Source organism: Pecten maximus, chromosome 11 (assembly GCF_902652985.1).
Source record: "Pecten maximus chromosome 11, xPecMax1.1, whole genome shotgun sequence".
In the NCBI taxonomy this organism is placed as follows: Eukaryota; Metazoa; Mollusca; class Bivalvia; order Pectinida; family Pectinidae; genus Pecten; species Pecten maximus.
Window position 1 is genome coordinate 39,071,362 of NC_047025.1, and position 13,778 is coordinate 39,085,139.

Below are 13,778 nucleotides of genomic sequence, written 5' to 3' on the forward strand. Positions count from 1 at the left end.
CCGGTCATCAAAATGCTCTTTAGTGTTTCCAGAATTATTGTGAAAAATGGAACATTACTGAAAACGTAAACAAACCAAGGTAGTTATTTTCGAAAAAAAAAACCCCAAAAAACCAGGAGAACATTATACGTTACTTATAACAATGAACGGCAAATGATTAAAGATTCGTACTGTTCTCTTGGTAAGAGTGCTGATTGATAAGTTGTGAACTTCATATTGAAGGATTTGAATTTTGCCGGACATATTGTATTATTTTTCAACATAATCCCCTTCAGTATCTATACAGCGGTGTGAAGGGCTTTTAGAGAACTCCATTTCTTCGCTGTTTAGAAAGTCATCGATTGCATGTATGACGTCATCATCGGACTGAAAGTGGGTCCCTGAAATAGCTGTGTTCAGATTTGGAAATAGATGGAAATCTGATAGAGTGAGATCAGGTGAATAAGGCGATGCTCAATCCATTTAAAACCACAATCGTGACTGGCAGCTATGTCACTGACAGATTTGTGAACAGGAGCATTGTCCTTTAGTGAACTTTCCGCGGCGTTTAAGTTTAATATTTTCCCGTAACTGCCTCAGAAGTGAAGCATAGTATGTGTCATTGATTGTTTGTCCCTTTTGGAGATAATCTGTCAGCAGAATAGCATCTGCATATCAGAAAACTGAGGTCATAGCCTTTCCAGCTGCCTTCTTTTGCGGGGGAGAGCCATGGTGCTTGCATTGTTTCGATTGTTGTTTGGCCTCTGGGGTAAAATGGTGGACCCATGTTTTATTCTGAAGACAGCTGGCAGGTTCTTCCTCAAAAAGACTAGCACGAGATAATGTGCGTCTGGTGCGCTTCTGATCAACTGTCAGAAGTCTTGGTACCCATCTTGGTACCCATCAGCTTTCTGATTGCAAGATCCTTGGTCAGAATGGAATGAACTCTTTCCTGTGAAATGCCAACTCTACTGGCTATGTATCTTTCTGTGACACTTCTGTCAGTCATAATAATATCATGAACTTTATTGACCGTTTCTGGGGTTGCAACATTGACAGGCCTTCCAGGACGGGGGGTCATCCTCATGGCTCTGTCGGCCGCGCTTAAATTCGCCACCCACCTTTTCACTGTAGCATATGAAGGGTCAGCTTTCCCTAGTGTTGCTACCATATCCTTATGTGTTAGACCTTTTTTTATACAAATATTGGATCACTGCTATTTCACCGATTTTGTCCATTTTGCAAAAGTCGCTTGTCTTGTTTACTTAAGAGTGCTACTTCGTTCTTGGATACACGGCCCTATATAGTCAGAGAATAGTAGGACTTCAAAAGAACATCCTTGAGTACCTCCGTCAATACGAGGCTCACAATAAATCAATGATCCCTCGTACGGTGGAGCATGGATGAAATATTTTGTTATGGTGTCGTAAAACACTTTTAAGTTACAAGCTGAAAACTTATCTTAACATCGAGCCACCAAGGTTGTCCATTGATAAACAGATCATAGTAAAGCACGGTGGAGACTATCACGTACGATCTTATTTGAACCATCATTGGAATAACAGGTAGACATATATACTAGTTGTGAACAGTTCGTTTTTTCTAATATAAGTTTTAAAACACGAGGTCCTAATTCAGTTAAACTTCACACTGAACTAACAAGCTACAGTAACTTTGTGTACTGTGAAAATGTTAAAATTCAGTCGACCGTGACCCCGCTCGACGCTGCATGCTTCCATTATTTTTTTCCAAAAGGGCGTGCCACCAAGGGGGCATTCTTGCACCATACGTGCTGGTAAATCATTATAAATCTAACAATTAAACAGTACAGATCAGTTACATACTATTTCTTTTCGAAGTGATTGCACAGTGAAATGCATGTTTGAGTATATTCGAGATGGTTAGGGCCATTGCTCTGATAATACACGGACATTACGTCGTGACGTCAAGATAGAGGCATACATCTCGCACCTCAGTAACCGATTCCAGACGGCGACGGAGGCGGCACGTCAGGTTGTCGGCACTCATGGTCGGCCAGTGTGTCCAAGAACAGTTAGAAATCGGTTATGGTTGTTCCATTTAAGACCACGACGTCCCTATGTTGTTTCCACCACTTACGCAGAGGCGACGCCAACGTTGAATGCAGTGGTTGCTTGCACATGCACCTAATCGGTTTCGTTTGGCCCAGTTGGAGACGCTTGTTGTTCAATGACGAGTCTTGCTTAACGCTCGACATGTCAGATGGACGACAACGTATCTATCGACGGTCGTGGTGAGCGATATGATGACGCTTGCATAACGGAAAGCGACAAAGTCGGGAAAGGATCTGTTATGGTATGGGCAGGGTTATCTCAAGACGTGAAAACACCACTCGTGTTTATGGATGGTAATCTTACAGCAGTAAGACATCGGGCTCAGGTCTTGAGACCACACGTTCTTCCTCTTATCCATCAACGTAACCTTACGTTGCAGCAGGACAACGTGAGGCCACATGTTGCTAGGGTTTGTCGTGACGTTTTAGCTCAAAACAACGTTCCAGTTCTTGATTGGCTACCATACAGTCCATATATGTCCCCAATCGAACATTAGTGGAACGAGCTAGACAGGAGAGTGAGAAAGCGCGTCAACGTCCCATGTAACGTCGATCAAATCACGCATGACCTTCTTCAGGAGAGGAATAATATCCATCAAAGGGCAGTAAACACCTTGATTGGGTCAATGTTAAGGAGAGTAAGAGCAGCGACTGATTCCAGGGGTTGGAACACACGCTACTGATTTGGACCAGGAAACGGCATAGGTAACCTTTGTTTTAACGGTATTCACTCAAACACCGTTTGTGATAAGACAACAAAAATCATCAAAATGTATTCAGTAATGATGAAATAATCACCATACCTATAATATTTAAAAGTTTGTTCTGTGATGTTGTTGGTTATGTTGTAGATGTTGGTGAAGTTATAATCGTACACTCATTCGTTGGCCAACCTTTTATTTTGTTTTACATACATAGTAAACGTACAAACATAGTTTCAACAGTAGTGAAATGACTTAACCTGGGCTGTCGCCCAGGACATTGTCTTGGAGTGGCCCGTTGACCGACTCCCTGACTACTGCTCCGGACTCCTTACTATCTGGTTCTTAAATACAAAAGATACACATGTCCAGTAGTCCACGTGGCATGGTGATATAAACATTTACATAATAAAGTTAGATAACACATACTAACGCCAGGTATTTAATCTTAAGCCCTGGTCAACAGACATGTGGTCAATATAGATTAGGTAACCTAGCTTACTACATGTCTGGTAAATGTTTGGCTGTCTGACAATACACATGTATAATTGACCAATATTTTTGTCTGAAACATATTTCGGTACATACCTACGTCAATGATGACTATCGAAAAGAAACTTGGGTTTCTTTTTTTCCGCTAATATAGTGTGTATTTTTATGAGAGTTTCACCAAACGTGGTCAGATAAGTCAAGTTGTTCGGTAAAAAGATCGTCAAAATGATCAATAAATTTCTGTCTCCTAACTGGTTAAGTGATGTCCATATAACTGTTGTGATCTGCCGTACAATTTGTAGGTAAATACTACACTAACATATCTATGTATTCATTTGAACGTCTACGCCACAGGCTGATGTAACGTGGCACAATACTTATCCTAGGTAGATCATCAATCGCTTATTTTGTTAGATGTCGTATGCCCGTAGTAAATACACTTAAAACATGCTTTTAAGTTAAAAGCTGAAAACATTTCTTAACATCGAGCCATCAAGGTTGTCCATTAATAAAAATATAGTCATAGCAAAGTACGGTATAGACTATCACGCACGATGTGATGATAACGAAAACTGGCTTGATAGATAAAAACAGTGTTAACATATATTCCTGAGGGGCTTAACATTTATTTTGTTTTCAATTTCCATTTCATTTACATACACATTGATAACAAAAAGACTGGACATCAGGCACAGCCTATTAATGTCTTCTCTAAATCATAACAACACAGTGGGACAAGACAAATTACAGTCATTGTTTAAAAAGTATAAAACGTATTCCAATATAATTTTCTATAAATTTGCTAAAGCATGAAGTGATTGATATGGGCCTATATATTAATACATCATTCCTTATGCATTTTCTGTTATCGATAGTATTTGATATTGGAATGTTTATACATGTACGTGTATGTTCAACGAAATACATGAGGTTTTATGTCATTAGTCTAGCAAAGTGACCTTGAGATAATCATGTTAACACTTCTATCACAAGTTATGATTAAAGTAATATTAGTATTCACAGCTCTTTATCCCATAACGACACTTGTTTCACAACTTATATGGCACGAAGGCAGCAATTCGAATTTTTACAGCGTTTTTGTTAGCTTTTGAAGAGATAATACATAGTTCAGCAACAACATTTTTTTTTCGGGGGGGGGGAGAGAAGAAAAAAGAGAGAAAAAGAAGAGAAGAAAAAAGAGAGAAAAAGCAAGAAAAAGAAAAAGAGCCAGCTATTCATAAAAAAATTATACTTTCAATATTGATCATCGCATTCCTGATCGAAGCCATGGCAACAAAGGTGACCGCGGTTTTAACACAATATTAAATCGACCAACTTGTACGTATAATTGAAAATCATCTTCATAATACATTATGTCTTTGATGATTATTTGAAAATAATATACATGTATCTAATTAATTACAATTCGTTGCATTCGTGTTGTGTTGTCTTTTCGCTTTTATGCCGCCTTTCGAGACATTTAAACACTGAAGAGTTTCAATATCGGGAAATGAACATTCAAATCTATAGTTATTTTTTCAAAAGTGCAACCTTGTATCCAACTTTAAACAAATTATGAAATGAGACTTTTTAACTAATTTATGTAGATTTTGCTGTGCGTCTGAATGATTTCCGCGACAAACAGAGAAAAAATGGCTATCAGGCCAAAAACGCCTTGGTTGGGTCTTTACCCGACAATATATCAACGTTTTAAAATCAGTCAGATGCATAGGACGTTTCAGGTGAATATTGATATACTCTTTCCAATGATTCAAGATAACCCGTATAACAAAAAAGTGATTTAGAGTTTTCACTTTGCGAAAATCTCTAACGGTGTTAATGTTGTTACATGCCGCATCTGATTTAAGTAACGTAGGTCGAAGCCTCGACCTATAGATGAACGGTGTGGTGTTGTAAATAAAAGGTCTTGACACACGTATAGATGAACGGTGTGGTGTTGTAAATAAAAGGTCTTGGACACACGTATAGATGAACGGTGTGGTGTTGTAAATAAAGGGTCTTGACACACGTATAGATGAACGGTGTGGTGTTGTAAATAAAAGGTCTTGACACACGTATAGATGAACGGTGTGGTGTTGTAAACAAAAGGTCTTGACACACGTATAGATGAACGGTGTGGTGTTGTAAATAAAAGGTCTTGACACACGTATAGTTGAACGGTGTGGTGTTGTAAATAAAAGGTCTTGACACACGTATAGATGAACGGTGTGGTGTTGTAAACAAAAGGTCTTGACACACGTATAGATGAACGGTGTGGTGTTGTAAATAAAAGGTCTTGACACACGTATAGATGAACGGTGTGGTGTTGTAAATAAAAGGTCTTGACACACGTATAGATGAATGGCGTGGTATTGTAAATGAATGGTCTTGACACACGTATAGATGAACGGTGTGGTGTTGTAAATAAAAGGTCTTGACACACGTATAGTTGAACGGTGTGGTGTTGTAAATAAAAGGTCTTGACACACGTATAGTTGAACGGTGTGGTGTTGTAAACAAAAGGTCTTGACACACGTATAGATGAACGGTGTGGTGTTGTAAACAAAAGGTCTTGACACACGTATAGTTGAACGGTGTGGTGTTGTAAACAAAAGGTCTTGACACACGTATAGTTGAACAGTGTGGTGTTGTAAATAAAAGGTCTTGACACACGTATAGTTGAACGGTGTGGTGTTGTAAACAAAAGGTCTTGACACACGTATAGATGAACGGTGTGGTGTTGTAAATACAAGGTCTTGACACACGTATAGTTGAACGGTGTGGTGTTGTAAACAAAAGGTCTTGACACACGTATAGATGAACGGTGTGGTGTTGTAAATAAAAGGTCTTGACACACGTATAGTTGAACGGTGTGGTGTTGTAAACAAAAGGTCTTGACACACGTATAGATGAACGGTGTGGTGTTGTAAATAAAAGGTCTTGACACACGTATAGATGAACGGTGTGGTGTTGTAAACAAAAGGTCTTGACACACGTATAGATGAACGGTGTGGTGTTGTAAATAAAAGGTCTTGACACACGTATAGATGAACGGTGTGGTGTTGTAAATAAAAGGTCTTGACACACGTATAAATGAACGGTGTGGTGTTGTAAATAAAAGGTCTTGACACGTATAGATGAACGGTGTGGTGTTGTAAATAAAAGGTCTTGACACACGTATAGATGAATGGTGTGGTGTTGTAAATAAAAGGTCTTGACACACGTAAAGATGAATGAAGATTTATTCGGAGACAGTAAAGATGTTGTTTCTCTGACTCCAAGGTAGTCGACAGATATAAGCCGGTCCTTTTATAGATGGAATGAGGCCAATTCTCCTGACAAGTACTATCTTACACTTTTGAGCTCTATTAAATTATCTGATAGGGAAATAACTGACCAGCGATTCTATAAACATACGAAGGTCAAAGGATCGGTAATTACATAAGTAAATAAATATTAATGTCCATGAACACTTTGGCCAGGTAAACACAAGGGCCAGGCAGGCCCGGTAAACACATCGGTCAGGACAGTTTATATATTAATGAATTTTACTTATTACACTACTATATCATAGAGCCTCTCTTTCCCTGATATAGCGTTAGGTTGGTGTTACTCGGTTGTTCATTTTTGTTACCTACAAAAAACACGTTTTTGTTTCCACTTACTTTTACTGCGAATTTATATCCCAAAGACAAAATGTCAAATCCATTTAAGAACACTTGCCTCGCGTTAGAAACTGAACTGGAGTACAAAGTTCAGGAAATTACCGATTATTGAATCTGACAATGACTAGTCTAATATTCAGCTGTGACGTTCGAATTCGCGGTGTCATCTTTGAATATTTGCTCGGTGTCATTTAAACAAGTATTCTACTAATAAAAAAAACATAATGATTGTCATACTATTATTACTCATTATGGAATGACATATGTAACGAATAAACTACCATATGTATTAGTGGTTTATCTAGAATAAAGACAAGATGTCCTTCGAACTACATTTTGTCGCGTAGTGATTCGGCTCACAAAAGTTGGTTGAACCGTTGGTATAATTTGAACCCGGTACGTTTGTAGGTAAGTTATGGGATAAATATGTCCCCGACGATTAATAGTTGTTTATCATGCGTCAGTGAGTGACAGAAACCAAACACACACTTGAGGTATCTCCCAAGGTCTCCTAAATAGAATACAAAAGAGAAACCACCCCAACCAAGCAGGGGTACCCACAACCAGTCGCCTCTTACGACATGCGGTGACATACAGTTTACATATTTCTTTCCCACTCCTGCCCGGGCCATAGGAGACTCTAGTCCACAAGTACCAGCTGCAATATATATTAGTATCTTTCAAAGCAAAACTAGAGTTAAACACAGAAAGGCCGTGAATAAATTAAACAGTATCATAAGACCTTTCAATCTTGTTTAGCAAACTAGGCGATGGATCAATATCGTCTCATCAAGCGTGGTAATGGGAAAAAGTGGTCTATACCAACATAAATATTCATGTATTCATCATTTCGACTATGTTACGTGGCACAGTGCGTTTTGTAGATACATACGAAATATCTGTTTAAACTGTTGGAGGTTGGAGATGAAATGGACTGACCGACATCTTTCGACATTGTTAGTCGTAGCTAAACCCCTATATTTATTGTTTAAACAATGCTCAAATGCTATTCGGATCATGAAACGCAATAGATGTTACAGGTAAGTCATATTTTGTTTTACTATCACATGTTGGAGGTCAATATTATTTCATGCTTTAGTAACACATGTTGGAGGTCAATATTATTTCATGTTTAAGTAACACAAGTTAGAGATCAGTCGAATTTCATGTTTTGGTAACACATATTGAAGGTCAGTGATATTTTATGTCTTAGTAACACATGTTGGAAGTCAATGGTATTTCATGTTTTAGTAACACATATTGGAAGTCAATAATATTTCATGTTTTAGTAACATGTTGGAAGTCAATGGTATTTCATGTTTTAGTTATACATGTTTGAGGTCAGTGGTATTTCATGTTTCTAGCAACACATGCTAACGGTCAGTGGTATTTCATGTTTTAGTAACACATGTTTGAGGTCAGTGGTATTTCATGTTTATTAGCACGTCCTCACAAAAATAATTTGTACCTTATATCCCTGTAACTAATGTTAATTGAATCATTAATCAGTTGCGTCTGATGTTGTCGGCAACATCTTCTTACTATTACATTGACAGGTTTACAATATCTAAATATGATCCTGTCGATACCGACATTAAAAAAACTGAATTTATATCGCGCGTACATATAGATCAGTGTCTTAATGAGGAAAGAAATATAAAGTGATTTAAAAGATTTCCGGCAAACGCACTGACGAATTCAATTGGGTTTGCAGCAGAGACATTTATTCGATAGCAAGAAAGCTTTCAATTATAATTGGTAAATTAATCAATTGTTGACATTGGTCAATAGAACAACAAAAGTAGACACACAAAAACACACACATTCTTTATTCCCCCTACTAGGAGATTCGATAACAAAAAAACTAGTTTACCAAATGTATTTTGATTGATATATAAAACATAGTTCAAATCAGGAATTGGATAATCAAATAATTGTGTAATACATTTTACATTATATCTACATAAATGTATAATGTATACATTTTATGTTAATTAGAGTAAACTCTCAACCACGCTGATAATGTCATTGATATTTCTAGCTATGTATATCATCAGTGTTTACCACATTATATCAGTAAAAAAATACATACTAAATAAAAATCTACTTTGGCCTTCAATGCTTCATTCTGTAAACTGGTTGCCGCAGTTTTATATCCTGGTTCGATTTATATTGCGTCGGTTACTCAATTCATAATAAGAGTTGCTACTCACTTGGAAGTGTGTTGTACAATCCTTTGAGAACGATCCCAGCAATAACCCTGAAATTAGTGACAACGTCGTACAAACATAGTATCATAGTTCAAAACGCCTTGATGTTAGACATGCTGATCATTGGGCCAAAACAGTAATTGACATCTGTTATTCTTTAACTAACAATCGCTATATCAATCTTACACTGACGCATGTAATACTCTCTGTATTTATCCTGCCCACAGAGAAATACATTGTATTGCAGGTTAATGTTTGGATGCTGCATATTGGTGACGTTGTACAGTATACGGCTTAACTTCACTGCCGATGTCGGGAAAACAAATTCGAATAAGAATTTTTACGGAAAACAACAATCCTCCGGTCCGATCCAATACAAGCAGAAAGGCGATCCTGTCAATCACATAGCTTTTATAAAGTTGTATAAGGCTGGAAGCACCACGGTCCAGAATATATTTCTTCGTTACGGTGATGAAAATAATCTCACGTTTGCCCTGCCCGAGAATTCGTAAAGCAGGTGGTTATTTGTTGACGACACGTTACTTCTTCCCGCCACCAAAAAATGGAGTTTATGATATAACGTGTACCCACGCTAGGTACAACAGAGCAGATTTTAGCCGTGTTTTACACAAAGACACTAAATATATAGGAACTGTACGGGAGCCATTCAGCCATTTTCAGCTCCAAAATAAGGTTCTCTCGTCCCAATAGCGTGCTAAGTATACCAGGAGACAATCCTGTTTTAGACTATTTGAAAAAAGAAGAAGACTACAGGAACTCTACTGGCCTTCGTTGTGTTTTGTGCAATGCAATGTCGTTCTATTACGGGTTTTCGCGAAATCTATTTTTGAAGAAGAATGAAGCAGAGATAAAGAATAGTTTACACAAACTCGGAAATGAAATGGATATGATTTTGGTTTTGGAATATCTTGATGAATCCGTTGTGTTGATGCGAAGAATGTTAAACTGGGATCTCAGACATGTCTTATATACTAAACTTCGTGTTAACAAAGAAGAAGATCCTAGATTGAAGTTTGGATCAGAAGAGGCAAAGCTCCATAAAAGCTGTGCATATTTAGATAATCTTTTGTATGAATTCTTTGTCCACAAATTGAAAGAACTTATGAAAAAGCAACAATCTGATTTTTATGATGAACTGGCTTACTTCAGAAAAGTAAGATTAAAGTATGAACAGTTTTGTCTGTCTTCAATATCGAATGATCAACAAAACACCGAGATGACATTCGAAGGTAGTCCATGGAACAAACCATTTGTTGTTACATGGGAACATTGTAAAAAACAATTCATTTATGATCTTGTGTATTTAGATTTCTTGAAAAAGAAACAACACTATCATTTCTAAATTGAGTAGGAAGTCTAGAAAGTTAAGCGTCTACATAATCAGTAAGGTTATCAATAAAAATTATGTTATTACATTACATCAACAAATATTGATTTACTCGTGGGGTACGACTAAAACAATAGGTAATGACGAAGGTGTGTAACGATAGTGATAATAACGATTAGTGTGGGTAATGATAGGGGTGGGTAATGATAGAGGTGGGTAATGATAGGGGTGGTTAATGATAGGGGTGGGTAATGATAGGGATGGGGAATGATAGGGGTGGGTAATGATAGAGGTGGGTAATGATAGATTTGGGTAATGATAGGGGTTGGTAATGATAGGGTATGGGTAATGATATGGGGTTAAGATAGGGGATGAGGTAAAGATACAGATGTAGGGGTTACGGAAGTGGCTAGGGTTAAGGACGTTGGTTTTATAGTTAATTGGTATATTTGTGTTATTTCATAATACTAGTTTATAAAAGGCCACATGGATGTACTATTTGTTGATTGAACTTTCTTTTGCTACGTCTTGCATGATAATCTAAATATTTTTGATGTATTCTGCATGTATATCTCTAAGAATGGCGGCATTAACTTATGTAATAAAGCTCCCATGAAATGTAGATAGTGTTATACAAAGTGATAATTGACATTAAAAGGGATTATTAGTGACAACCAACGAGAGGTAAAATGTTTTATGTTTTAGTAAGAATTAAACAAAAAATGTTCTGAGTAATTGTATACGTCAGAAATAAGGATCAGATGGAGAACAAATATTTATCTCCTCTAAATGTTTTGATTGTCTTTTGAATTTGTCTGTAACGTTAATCCCGAAATAAAACAAGAGCTGTTGGAGAACAGCATAGCTCGTCTCGCAAATGTTTGTCAATAAGTAATTATAATATATACTAATTGGTATGGTTTCGCAAATTGCATTAATAATTTTATGCCAGCTTAGAAATTTTAAAAGTGACCTTAATTATGATAAACATTTTGATCACCTGATTGATAACCCATCCTGTGTATGTGGTGCTCCTAGTGAAGATTTAGTGCATTTTTTCTTTCAATGTCCCATGTATTCCAATTCTAGGCACCATATTCTATCCATCTACAACTTGTTAGGTTATATAAATCTTCAATGCCTAGTGTGTGGCATCATTAATGCCCCTGATCATTTAAATATCTCTATTCTATATCATGAAAACTTATATATTAAATCCTCAAAACGTTTTTCTGTGTATAAATAAGAAACTATATGTAATACTGTCTTTAGTAGTAATACAATTATATATATTTATGTTAAATACTCATCCTTATAACATTCTAGTATGAAAGTATGAATGAATGTGTGTGAGTGAGTTATTGTTGTTTATTACATTACATATAACTTTTCATTTTAGGCTTGGTGGAAATATGTTGTGTCTTCACTTTATTAAATAATAGTTTTGTTTTCTTACTAAGTAATTTTGAATAGTAGTTATCTCTATAATTATAACACCTATTCTATTTAATTTCATGATGAACATATAATTCCTTACAATAATCCCTTTTGAATTAGATACTATACATGTAATGATATATAATTTCTGTAGAAATAATAAAGTGAATCATATCATCTTTCTACCAAGCCTAACCGGAAGTAATAGAAGAAGACTGATATAGGCATTGCGCCTGTTGTCTTATTCTTTTGACAATACTTTGTATTTATTTATATTTGTATTGTTTATAAAATATTTCTGAAATGAAATTAATAATATTCATATTGTTTACCGTACTTGATCAGATTGCGTTTTGTGTATTCATGCAATTTTCAAAGCCATACCAATTTATATATATCTGTAAATTATTTATTGACAAACATTCGGGAGACAAGCTATGCTGTTGTATATTGAATAAATATATTAACTACACTATTTAATGTAATTGCTTTTGGACATTTTTCTTCAATTTTTTGATAAAATAGTATCCTAATGAGAATTGTCTCCCTTGAATTTTCACATTGTTTTTCCAGTCTCACTCCAAAAAGGGATAGTGTAACTCCAGAGGGACTCTTTTACCAAATACCAGCACACTAGTACAATCATAAAGTGTTGTGTTAATAGCCATAACACTTAATTACTTGCCCAAAATCTTTTTTTTTTAAATATGTTTTTTTCTTAAAAATCTTTTAGTTTAATTCCAGCAGGGGATAGTTTAACCCCCACAGGGACCATATTACCATAAATTACTATGCCTTTCAACACACAGATTAAAAAACAATTCCATTTTTTTAAGCGTTAGTGCAGGAAGGGATAGTCTTACTCCAGAGGGACTCTATTGCCAAATATCAGCACCCTAGTACAATTATAAAGTGATGTATTAAAAGCTTTTAACACTTGCAATATAAACTTAATGCAGAAATATTTGAAGTCCAACAATTTGAAAAATCTGTTTTTTCCCAAAAAAATCTTTTAGTTTAACTCCGGCAGGGGATAGTTTAACCCAAGAGGGAGTCTATTACCAACTATCAGCACCCTAGTACAATTATAAAGTGATGTATTCATACGTTTCAACACTTGCACCAAAAACTTAACATTTGAAAAACCAACACCGACGCTGACACCGACGCCGACGCCGGAGTGACAACATAAGCTCTCAAAAGCTGAAAAGATATTTTAACATCAGGCCATCAAGGTTGTCCTTTTATAAAGCAAGCCGTCAGCATCATAGTCCTAGCGAAGAAGGGTTGTAGAGACTCACGTACGATCTGAACTAATACTGGGTAAGATGTAGGTATATATCATACTGTAGTATGTATCCCTAAGATGTTCACCATATGTGGTCCGATAAATCAAGTTGTTCAGTAAAAAGATAGACAAAATGATGGGTGAAATTCTGTCTCCTAACTGGTTAAGTGATGTCCATATAACTTGTGACCTGATATATAATTTGTCAGTAAATACTACTCTAGCCCATCTATATATTCATTTATGTTGTCTACGTCCAAGTGGACACTGTCTGTTGTTACATGGCACAATAGGCTTTGTTGATATATGAGAGATACGTCCATACTGTTAGTGCTCGGATTGTCGAGACTACCAGACCGGACCAGACCGGACCAGACCGACAGACATTCTCGTGAAGTAAAATTCTCTGGCTCAATTACTATTCTTATACCAAATGATTTAAAATCAGTATCAATAGTCGGAAGTAGTTTTCCAGCATATGCCAGCGTTTAAAATTAAAACTAATATCAGAGTTGCGTATCGTATCGCAAAGACATGGTGTACTAAACACGACATGGCCGATATTT